This window comes from Gracilinanus agilis, chromosome 2 (genome assembly GCF_016433145.1).
Source record: "Gracilinanus agilis isolate LMUSP501 chromosome 2, AgileGrace, whole genome shotgun sequence".
Lineage (NCBI taxonomy): Eukaryota > Metazoa > Chordata > Mammalia > Didelphimorphia > Didelphidae > Gracilinanus > Gracilinanus agilis.
In genome coordinates, this window is record NC_058131.1 from 433,037,729 (window position 1) to 433,050,018 (window position 12,290).

A 12,290-nucleotide genomic window follows, 5' to 3' on the forward strand; every position below is an offset into this window, starting at 1 on the left:
TGAAAGATATCTCCCTCTTCACAAATTGGTCTGAATGTCACTCATTTCTTAGCTCTTGTCATTTTAGAGGGTGAAAAGCTTCATGCACATGAAAATTTTAGCACACATGGGGAAAATGTTAGTGTCAGTGTTTGCTGCTTCTTTGGGTCTTAAACTTGTGCTCTGCCACAGGAGAGTTAAACCTTATTACCCCTATAAAATGATAGAAATAATATTTTTACAAGATGATTCCAATTCACTAACTGGGAAAGCATTGAAAAGATAGAACCTCTTGGAGGAAGAAGTTGCTTTGTCAGGAAAACTCAAGCCAAGCGGTCAGCCCCATACTCTACAACTCAGACAGAGGCTTCTCCAAGGAGATCTATCTCTGTGATAGGATTAGGCTTGCACGAGATAGGATTGCATTTCAGTCATAAGCCACGTGAGAAAATGAAATAATTTCAAAAGTGCCAACAAAACTAATCCTTGTTATCCAGCAGGAGAAACCACTGTGCCCATGTGGCCAGAAATACCCTTCTCTGCAGGATTTTAGCAGTGACTTCTTAGAGGTAGGACTTGTCAACTCTGGAAATCCCCAGAGTTTACAAAACAGGAGAGAAAAGTTAAGGAGACAAAATGAATTTCTTGATGCCTATTCTTTTGTCTAGTAACTAACTTCTCATAAAAGGCAGTGAAGTGAAAACTCAGAGTAAGTTTTGATATAAAAACAACCAAAAGAGAAAAGCTTTGAAAGTTGTCATTTTTGCACATCTTTATTAGTGGAGGGAGTTTTGATTCAGACCAAAAATTATATTTTCCCTTTCCTGCTACTGCATCTAACAGGAATCACCAGTTGATTGTAGTAGGGATTCAATAAACAAATGCTTGTTGAATGAAATTGAATTGTTTGAAGAAATTCCTGATCTGCTAAATGATGGTCAAACTTGAAAAAATTGGGGGTAATTTTGGAAACTTATATGCTTTGGACTCTGCTGAGAAATTGATGAAAGAAATTTTAATGATATCTGAAAGAGGAAAAATCAGTATGAGATTAAACAAACAAACCCTGAATATATATTTCAAGGGAAGATAAACTATTTTTCACCATGAGGCCCTTTTGCAATTAGAAACTTTATTTTGTTACTTCTCACTCTCTTCTTTCCCCTTCTCTTTCCCTGGTCGCCCCCTCCTCCTCCCTTCCTCCTCCCTCTGCCATGTGTAACATTTAGCAATCTGTCAAGACTCCAAGCGCGTTTACATATGAAGGGCCCACTCTCGCCCAACATTGGAAACCCGGTGAATGGACATTGCTGCCATCACTTCTCCGCAGAAGGGTCCTAGCAGAACTAGGATGGATTTGCCCCCATTTGCATAGCAGGTGCTGCTTCTTGTCCATTCTTACTTAAAGAAGTTTTAATACGGGATAAATTACCAGGAATTAGGAACAGGCATGGGGGAGAATAAAAGAACTGTGTAGTCAGTCTTATTACAGCCTAGCTTGGGAGGAGTGGAGGAGGGAGGGGAGATATTAAGGAAAATCAAATTAAAAAGTCTCTTAACGCCTTATGGGACTATGGGGTGGGAGGTGGGGGGTGGGGGAGACCTTAAAGGAGGAGGAGAGGGCGGAGGAAGAAGAAACTTTAATCAATTTGCTTTAAAATCCAGTTTTGTTCCTAGTAAACCAATAAACCCGAAGACAGTAATACGATTACTGGCCGAAGATCTTTGAGTCAGAAAGTCTGGTAGGAGTTTAAATTGTTAATCCGCATAATCCATCCGCTGCGTTGTACAAGTACTGAAGCCACAAGAGATTTTATTTTCTTCTTCTGGTCTTAAAGAAAAATCAGGCCAGGCAAAAATAGGACCATTACTTGTGAATGATAATGAATTCTTTACTTCAGTGCGCCAATTGTGTCTCAGGGCCGCTGCTCCTGGCTCGCTCCTTCTCTGCATCCAGGGCTCCCCCTTCATCTTAGTCGGATAGGGGGTGGGGATGAGGGAAGGCAGAAAGCTCATGCTTACAACAGCTATGGAAACCAATTCCTTTGTAGCTGCTCAGGCATTAGGTCTTTGGGATCTGAGGTTTGATTCCTTCTGTTTGGAAACCTCTGAAAAGCTCAGAGCAGACTGAGGTTTGAAAGAGATAGAGATTGGATTCAGCTAGCCCCTGAGTGGCTCTCTAGCTTCACGGTCCTCCTTCTCAATGCAAACCCCCGCACGTACCTTTTCATTTCTTTCCCTTTCAATTTGCACCCTCTCAAACAGTGACCTACAACTTCATATAGCTTTGCATTCATTCCCTATGGGGGGACGAATGGAATGTGCTGCCTTCCCAGAAGCACACACTGATATGAGGAAAGAAATCGACACACTTATATAGGACTCTTCTAAAAAGTGATGGTTGCTAGAATCTGTGACATCAAAGATGCTTGGAATAGGGTAAAAACTACTGGGAAATTGAGGGGGGTGGGGTGGCCGAAGCATCTTCCAATGTCCAAATTTGTGCCCAAAGCATATCCAGTCACTATGGCTTTTCCATGAAAAATGAGTACTACTTTCATCAACATAAATATAATATGAATAGTTCACATTTCTATAGTATTTTAAATTTAAAAAACACTTTACATTAGTTATCTCGGAGGTAGGTACTATTATTCAGCCCATTTTACAGTTGAGTAAATTGAAGCTCAGAGAGGGTTAGTGACTTGCCCTTGTGGGCACAGCTATTAAATGCCAGAGGTGGGATGTCTTCCTGACTCCCCGTGGAATGCGCTATCCCATGACACTACACAGCCTCTACTGGGAGAAAAGAAGGGTGTGGGTGGGTGGGGGGTGGGGTAGGATTCTCAACTTTCATAAATAGTTTGTCTCCCAAATGGCCATATTAAGTGGAAATAATGGAAGTAGAGCTCACTCACTCACTCCTTCAGGGATAAGAGAAGACTTGTAATAGTCATCTCTTTTCGGTATTTTAAATTGTGCTGTTTGTGTTGAAACTGAGCACCTCTGAACCTATGAAAATCTATTGTGGACAATCCTATTGTGGGTTTGTGCCATACTGGTTATTGCTAGTGTCTACATTTGCTGAGAGGCATGGGAGCACTCCTGCTCCTCCCTCATTTCATTCACTCCAGTTCTCAAGTAGACACTGTTTAAAAAAAATTAAATTGCAATCGATCCCCAAGATGCCGCAATCATCCCCCAAAACTTAAGATTTCATAAGTGGCAGTTCGAGATGCTTCGAATCAACCATATGGTTTAGAGAGCAGTAACTTGCAGTACACCAACAATAGGGAAATTGAGAGGCAGAGGTCAGTGGCCAAGCTAGGGATGGCTGCAAACCTCTCTTTCAGTCTAATAAAGCTGTTGTCTGGGGGTAATGATGCAAATGCTTCACCCCTTTCTCACTGGCCGCCAGGAGAGTCTAGAACGTGATTTGTCATACAATCTGAATCTTTGGGAGGACTTTAGACAGAACCACCCCCAAAGATGGAGATGAGCCATATGTGCACTTTGCATCTGAAGTAGGGGGTGGAAAGGGGTGGGGGATGGACAAGGATCAAGAATGCATTCCCTGTCAGTGTTTCCAAAATGAAAGATTTCTGGCAAGTGGCCTGACAACAAGGAGAAGACATTCTCTGATTAGCTACTTAGATCTAAAGCTTTTGCACTTCTTAACCCCAATTAAGGCAAGCGCTGGCTGCAGCCACACAAGCTCTGGCACTATTTGATTGAAAATTAACAATGTGTGTATAAAAAAGTTGAAAACCTGACTATCGTGTGTGCTTTTTCCTCCCAGAATGTCCCTGTTCCTGTAACTCAGTGGCAACTCAGAATGAGGACTCCAGATAAAATGCTCTTGTTTACAAAAAATTATCTCTTCATTTAATATTAACTGGGACTGAACTAGCCAACATAAAACTTGCTGAAATGGAAAGAATGGAAGATAAGCAGGGTACTTCTTAGAAAGTGGAATTTGAAATATCAATTGCCTTCTCCACCTGGAATGTGGGAGAGCAAGGAAACATTGAAAATGGGAATCAAAAGAAGGAAGAAAATTAGCTCCTAATGCCTGATAAGAAGAAATGAGTGAGTTTTTTGTTCTAAGAAAAAAAATGTGGAGTCAACATGCAAATCAAAGTTATCAAAAAATGACTTCCCAATTATGTAAAATGGGTATCCAAAGTATATTACGGAAGGGATTGCTGGACTCCCTCCAGAGTCACATAGAAGAAATGCTTAATCAAATATCTTTTTAAAACAAACTCAAATGCTATTGAATGAAGTAACCATTAGAGCCAGGTATTGTTGGCCAGTTACAGAACTTGGTCTTAATATTAAGAATAACTCAGGAGGGGGATGGATTGAAGACTTTAGTGTGAGGAAGGAGAAGAATCATAGAAAGGAACCTTAGAGTTTTTCTAGTTCAGTCTCTTCATTTTAGAGCTGGGGAAACAGGCCCAGAGAAGTTATATAGTAAGTTAGCTTAATTAATGCTGAAATTACCTACAGTCATCTGAGTGGTAGAATTAGGACTAAAACCAAGGTGATGTGTGTGTATGTAGGCATGTGTATATATGTTATATAACAGTATAATATTTTTAAAAGTATATGATTCTATCCATATCCTTCCATCAATATAGACTGCCCTTTGGAGTCTTTGTAGATAATTTCAGAAGTTTTGGAGACCAAAAAAAAAATCCACCACTTTATGACTAACCTGGTAATGAGCCTTTTTGCTTTTGTCTAGACTGGTCCCTGGAGGAGCCTATATTCAGAACCTTTCCAGCTTTCTAGAGCTTGCCTTCTATTGGCGTATCCTTTAGGAATGCAGGTTAATGTCACTTCATGATGAAGCATCAGAGGAGGATTTCTAGTAAAGGACATAATATGTCACATAGAAATATGTACATATATAGAAACATGTACATTTATATATATATATTCATATAGTGCATTATAAACTTGTACCCATGCATAGGTGTATAGAGGCATAATGATAGATGTAGTTATTGTATAAACACATTGCCTACCTGTCTCTACACTTGAGATTTTTGAGAAGCTGCTGTCTAGGTTATATCATTTGTTCTGGATTACTCTGAGCCATGCTGCCCATGGAGTTGGGGATCTATGCCTCCTAGTGTACAGGGTCTGAAATGGAAGTGGGTATTCTATGTGTGAAGAAGCAGTAAGTGCTTCTCACTCATTTGGAATGTGTGTATGTTTGTGTAATTTTAGGATGTAAAAAGCATATTGTGGTGGGAAACTGAGAAGTCATAATCCAACCTGGAGCTTGGGGTAAGCTGGGCTGTGTGTGTGTGTGTGGGAAGATGTTAATTGCTGTCTGTCCATCCCTTAAGCTTTCTTATACTTTCTACAGATCAGAGACACTGGATAATATTTTTCAATTCCCTCCTGTCACTTGCACATTAAGAGGTAAACACAATCTGTGTATGTCCCGCCTCCCCTCCTCCAAAATCTTGACCACATGATATTAATTTCTATTCCCTCAAAACATTTGCCACCTTTCACTCCCACAGCCATATTTATATTAGCAAATAGCATCAGCCAATAAGTGAGGAGCTGAAAGGGAGAGGTGGGGGTGAACTCCTAGGTGACAATTCCCTGTGGACAATGAGGACCCTGAGTGCTGTGACCACAATCCTTTTCACTACCACACCTGTTACCACTGATTGTTTATCATAATGGGAACTGGATGAAAGGTAAGGCCTGGGGTAACCAAAGTACATGGTGGAATTGAATTTTCTAGTTATATGAAGGGTGGAGAAGAAATTCTGTTTTGTTTGAACAGTTGTTAAAGCAAATCTCTCTAAAGTGTTATTATCAGGATCATAAATTTGGAGTTGGAGATCATTTTGTCCAATATATGATTTTGCTGATCAGAACACTTAGGTTTGGAGAAGGCAAGGGACTTGTCCAGAGTCTAACAAAGAGTAAATGATAGAGTCAGGATTTGAAGCCAGGTCCTCTTGACACCAAAACCAGTGCTCTTTTTATTTATTATGCTGCAAGAAGCCCCTTGGTTCAACTCTTTCATTTGACAAGTGGCGAGGTTGAGAGCCCACAAGGAAAAGGGACTTGCCTATGATCACATAGCTAGTGATAGTCAAGATTTGAACACAAGTTTACTTTCTGAAGTCCTAGAGTTCTTTTTCTGTGCTCTGTAATCTCTGCACATCGTTCATTGTCAGAGTGACCACCTCACTCTGAACATGAGTTCATCGTACAGAACTGTGGCACCCATTTCTTTCAAGTATTTCTAGGATGGATGGAGGAGATGAAAGAAATAATAAATATCTATTGACTTGAGATGACAATGAATGGGATATACCTTTAAGACATTCTCTGGGAGTTTGTTTTTGTCTTTTAAATCATTGATCTGATCATATTTTCTTTGATATTTGTTTTTTAATGACAAATTTCCACAAGTTTTCTGAAGTTATACAATCCATATTGTCTCCTTCTGATCATTTTTTATTGTGATGAATCAGGAGATCTGGGTCCTTACTCTTCAAAGAAGTGATTATGTGACTGTAGGCAAATCATTTGACATTTGCTGACCTCAATTTCCTCATCTGTAAAATGTAGTAGTAGATCAGAGGCCTCCAAGCAGCATATCTTCAGGCCAGTTGTTGTGGACCCAAACTCTTTCCCCCCTTACTCTCTCATCCCCAGGGCTTGGCAGAATTCACAGGCAGGAAGGAAATGCCATGAACAGGAGTGCTCATAGCCCTGCTTTGCTCAAAACAATTTATTGTCCTTGATGCATCCTTTCCTTGAGATCTAAGATCTCAAGGTTTATTTAAATATTGTCTTATGGGGGCAGCTAGGTGGCTCAGTTGATTGAGAGCCAAGCCTAGAGTTTGGAGGTCCTGGGTTCAAATGTGGTCTCAGAATCTTCCTAGCTGTGTGACCCTGGGCAAGTCACTGAACCCCAGTTGCCTAGCCCTTACTGTTCTTCTGCTTTGGAACCAATATATAGTATTGATTCGAAGATGGAAGGTAAGGATTTTTAAAAAATGGCCTCTTATGAAAGACTACACTAGACTGAGAGTTAGGTGACTGCGGCTTTTATTGAGGGGCATGCTAGTAACTGTGACCATGAATAGATCTTTCCCCTTTTCTGGATCTCAGTTTCCTCCTTCTGAAAATGAGGGCATGGTATAGTGAAGAATCATTGAATTTAGGGTCAGAGCCACTAATGAACTACTGAATTTTAACTACTGAAATTTAGAAGACACTAATAGGTCTTGAGCTTTTTAAATGGGTAGAACAGCATCATTTAGCAACTAGTTAGCAAAAATTCCCAGCTAAAATAGGAAGCTACTTTCTAGATGGCAAACTGTCTCCCCCATTGCTGAACTCTTTTCTAGTCCAGTTGCAATTGATGGCTTCCTGCAGCAGCAGAGCTGACCCCATATCTCTCCTATAGGTAAGCCTTAAAGTTCCCCCTTATCTTCTCCTACCCTAAATGCCCCCTTCCCTTCTTTCCCCAACCTCATAGTTGTCCTTAAATTTTAATTTTACTCTTCTTGCTACTTGCCTTGGATACCAGAATGACTAGTTACAACCCTGAGTCAGAGGACCAGGATTCAAATCTCAATTCTGCTATTTACTGCCTGTGTGACCCTGAGCAGGTCCCTTTTCTTTTCTGGACATCAGTTTCCTCATTTGTAAGGTAAGGGAATTGGATTAATTAATCTCTAGGGTCCCTTCTATTGTGAGGAGGATTACTTAGTTATTATTTAGGAGACCTAAGAGGAAGGGCTAGAGAGTTCCAGATGGAATGGGAAAGCAGGAAGTGGCTCTTGCTCTCTGAGACTGACTCCATGGTGGTTGGGACAAGCTGTAACTGACCCTGGGAGACCTCAGAGCTAGTGGAGTTGTACCCTGATTCCCTGGGATCTTGGAGAGTGGTGAAGGCTGAAAAGGCAGAAGACCTCAATCCTGCAAGTCACCTCTGTGTAGGGAAGTGGCCTGTGATGTGGTGGACAGCTTGCAGACTTCTCTCCCTACCTGACTACTTTGGATCGTCAGTTCTGGAGGAGTTGTCTCCTGGCATCCTGAAACACTTCCAACTCTAAATCTTATTGTAAAGAAAAGATAATATACTTATTCTTGCTACTCCAGTAATCGCAGAATGTCACACATGATAAAGTTTTTTGTTTTTTTTAAACCCTTAACTTCTGTGTATTGGCTTCTAGGTGGAAGAGTGGTAAGGGTGGGCAGTGGGGGTCAAGTGACTTGCCCAGGGTCTCACAGCTGGGAAGTGTCTGAGGCCGGATTTGAACCTAGGACCTCCCGTCCTGATTCTCAATCTACTGAGCTACCCAGCTGCCCCCAATGATAAAGTTTTAATATATAAACAAGATGCCTCTGCCTAAAACCTTTCTAAGGTACAAATCTCTCATTGAGTCAAAAATAACATTGTAGTCAGCCAAGAAAACAAATTAATCATAATTCTGGCAGGGTTTAAATAGCTCGACTCTGAGAAGTAGAAGGAAATTAAGCTGTGTAGCAACTGGTAGAGAAGATGAAGGGGGCTGCTGAACCAGTAGGAGACACTGCATCTAAGAGATCAGAGACACTACAGATGGAGAAAAATGCATAGACACTTAAGGGAGGAAGCAAAGCAAGCCAAGACAATTGGAGCTCATCTGAACAACCTACCCAGCAGAGATGGGCAAATGCACGAAGTCCTAAAAAAATAGAAAAAATCTTCCTGGTCTTGTAATAAAGGAGTTGTGATTTGTCTTTGCCAGTCATGATCCTAAACATCTACTACTCTGTACTTGAAGTTTGCACCTGTTCTTATGAATATATGGAATATATTTCTAATCTATATTTGTGGGAGGGTTCATTTGAGTCTTGTTGGGGAGGACTGTCTTATAGCCATTGTTTTTGCTCTGACATTTGGGTAAATGATTTTGAGAAGAGATAATTGAGTTTATTGGTTAAGGGGAAATCACAATGGAGGGGGCTCAGGAGCTAAAGGATTACCCAAGTAGATGCCCTCAGAGGACTCAATCTCTGAGATTAGGAGAGAAGTTTAGAAGGAATATGACATTATGATTCTATGAATAAGCGGTCTCTGATTTTTGCTTCATGAGTCTATGACTTGGCTCATTTACTAAAAAATAGAGACATTAATTTCTGAGTAATTGCAAGTTTAGCCTGCTTGCCTTCAGTTTTTATTTATGTTTGGATTGGTTTTATTGCACTATGGATGAAGTCCAATCTTTAAAAAAAATTTTCATTTCATTTAATTTTCATTAAAAAACTGCTTACCTTTTGTCTTAGAACCAATATTAAGTATTGATTCTGAGACATAAGAGTAGTAATAGCTAGACAGTTGGGGTTCAATGACTTGAAGTGTCTTATAGCTGTTGTTTTTTAAGGCTAGTTTTGAACCCAGGACCTCTCATCTCCAGGCTTTACTCTCTGTCCATTGAACTACCTTGCTGCATCAATGAAGTCCAGTCAGACTTCATTCTTTTCCTGTCCAAGGAACCCTGTGATAATTACTTGAGGAGTGTACTAACTCTTTCATAACCAGGCTTGTTTCATGAACTCCAGGCAAAGACAATGCTTTCCTAACTATCTGACTGCCTTTCTTGAGTATCCCTCTGGCCTAGGGGTAGGAAGAACTAACTACTATATTATTATTTGTTCAATTTTTTGCTGTCAGCTATAGATGGTCTCTTTTTAAATGAAAGCTACTATTTATTTCCAATGCTGCTATATGTTTTATATATTTCATATTCACAAATATATTTCATTCATATATATTTCATGATTGGCCCAGTTTTTTGCCCCATCATAGCAAGAATTGCTACACAAAATTTTGTGCTGAAATGAGGAATAGGAGAAGGCAAAAAAGGCCTGGATTTGGTGTTATGAAACAGCTGAGTTAAATTTCTGTCATGGATACTTTCTAGCTGTGTGAACCTAGGCAAGTCATTTAACTTTCATGACCTTCAGATTTCTCATCTGAAAAATGAGGATAATAATCCCTGTGGCAGCTGCTTTCCAAAGTTTGGAGAGGAGCCAATGACATAAATAAAGCTTTTTTATATATCTTTGTAAAGTTCTTTAAGGCTATAAAAATGTCAGCTATGATTATTAGGCTACTCTCTATTGTATGAGATATTTATCTGCATTCTATATCATCTCCCTGTTACCACTGCTCTGACTAATATTTCACCTGCTATCTCACTTTAAGGTTTACAAAGTGTTATTATTAAATACTAAGGGTATTAGTATTACATTCTGCAAAAGGCAAGTGAACAAACATGCCCACAGCCAATTTATTTCAATTCAACATACACTCATTGAATGCTTACTGTACTCAAGGCTCCCCTTAGTAGGTCCAGGGGATACAAAGACAAAAATGAATTAGGTCCTTCCTTCAAGCAGCTTATATTCTACTTGTGATGCTACAACATGTATAAAAATGCATAACACAAAGTATTTACTAAATGGAACTAGGTAGTGCAGAGGATAGAGCATCAGACCTGGAGTCAGGAAGACCTGAGTTCAAATCCAGCCTCAAACACTTATTAGCTTTGTGACTTTGGGCAAGTCACTCATTCCTGTTTGTCTCAATTTCCTTATCTGTAAAATGAGAATGAAATGGCAGACCTCTCCATTATCTTTGCCAAGAAAACTCCAAATGAAGTTCTGAAGAGGCTCCATGACTGAGATGAATGAACAACAATAAAACATACACAATAATTTCAAAAGGGAGAGAGTGACCACATCAGAGGGGGTCAGGATGAGCTAGGTGTGTCTGGATAGAAGTGAGAAAATTAATGAAGTATAGGTGAGGAGGAAGACATTCCCCAAAAAAAGGACTACTTGTCTAGATGGCAGATGGCATGTTGTATATAACATGACAATTGACTGGAATGGAGAAGGCAGAAAGTTGAATATGTGAAATAAGATTGGAAATGGCCTATACATAGGAAGTGCTTATCTGGGATAAGACCAACTCAAGTCTTTCAAGTTTCTCTTTTCATTATTAGATACTATCTCAATTAGATAGACTCTGCTTCTTGAGGCCATGAATTATTTTTTATTTCTTCTTTTCCTCCAATATAACTGAATGTCCCAGAGAGTGTTTAATCAGTGTTGGATGAATGGGTTATCAGTCAGCAAATAGTGGTTATGAGATTCTTTTTCCAAATGCACGTGATACAAGACAAACCCAGAGAAGATGGACATTTCTCCTTAGAGGAAATTTAGTAGTTATATGGAGGAACCCAGCTAAGTGAAATCTGGTGTGCAGAAAAATCTGAATATAAAAGATTAATAAATAAAGAGATGATTCAAATTTTAAATTGCTTCATAACCTTAAGTAATTCATTTGCTTTTCCTCAACCTCAGTATCTGTATCTGTGAAGTAATGATAATAATATTCATGTTTTAGGGCACTTAGTTTACCAAGTACTTTCATCATAATAACCTCAACAAATAGGCAAAAACAAAAACCATTATCCCTATCTTCAAAATGAGGAAATTGAAGTTCAGAGAAATTAAAATATTTACATAGTGTATGTATACTTATATATTTATATATAATACATATGTTATAAGGTTTTTTGTGTCTTCCTTATATAGTCCTCACAACAACCATATGAAATAAGTACTATTCTCTCCACTTTATAGATAAAATTGAAACTGAAATAGGGTAATGTAAAATTAAAATTAATATATAATAGCTCTAAATATTATATTTTATAAGATTTATTAACGATCACTAGAAGCAAAGGAATAACAAAATAAAACCACATGCCCAAGCTAATCTACCTGCTCAAAATGGCCCTGTTCCATCAATGCCACCACAGGAAGGAAAGAACCCTAGACATGGAACTCCATCCTATTTATCTCCTATCTAAGTCAGCATGTAATGACAGGAATTGGGTGGGGTCCTGGGAATTTTAGTCTTGCTGGGAATCATAGTTTTTAGGGTAACAGATTCCAATTACACAGTAATGATTTGCCCAGGGCCTAGAGTCAGGAAAATCAGAGTTCAAATCCAGTCTTATCTTTACTAGATGTGTGACAAGTTACTTACCTCTGTCTTCCTCAGTTTCCTCATCTGTAAAATGAGGATCATAATAACATCTTCCTTGAAGGGCTGATGTGAGTCTTAAATGAGACAATATCTATAAAGCACTTATCACTAAGCACTACGTGCCTAGTGCCTAGCACATAGTAAGTACTTAATTAATACTTATTCTTTCCCCCTTCCTCTAAGAATATGAGGTGGGATTTGAACAATGGCATCA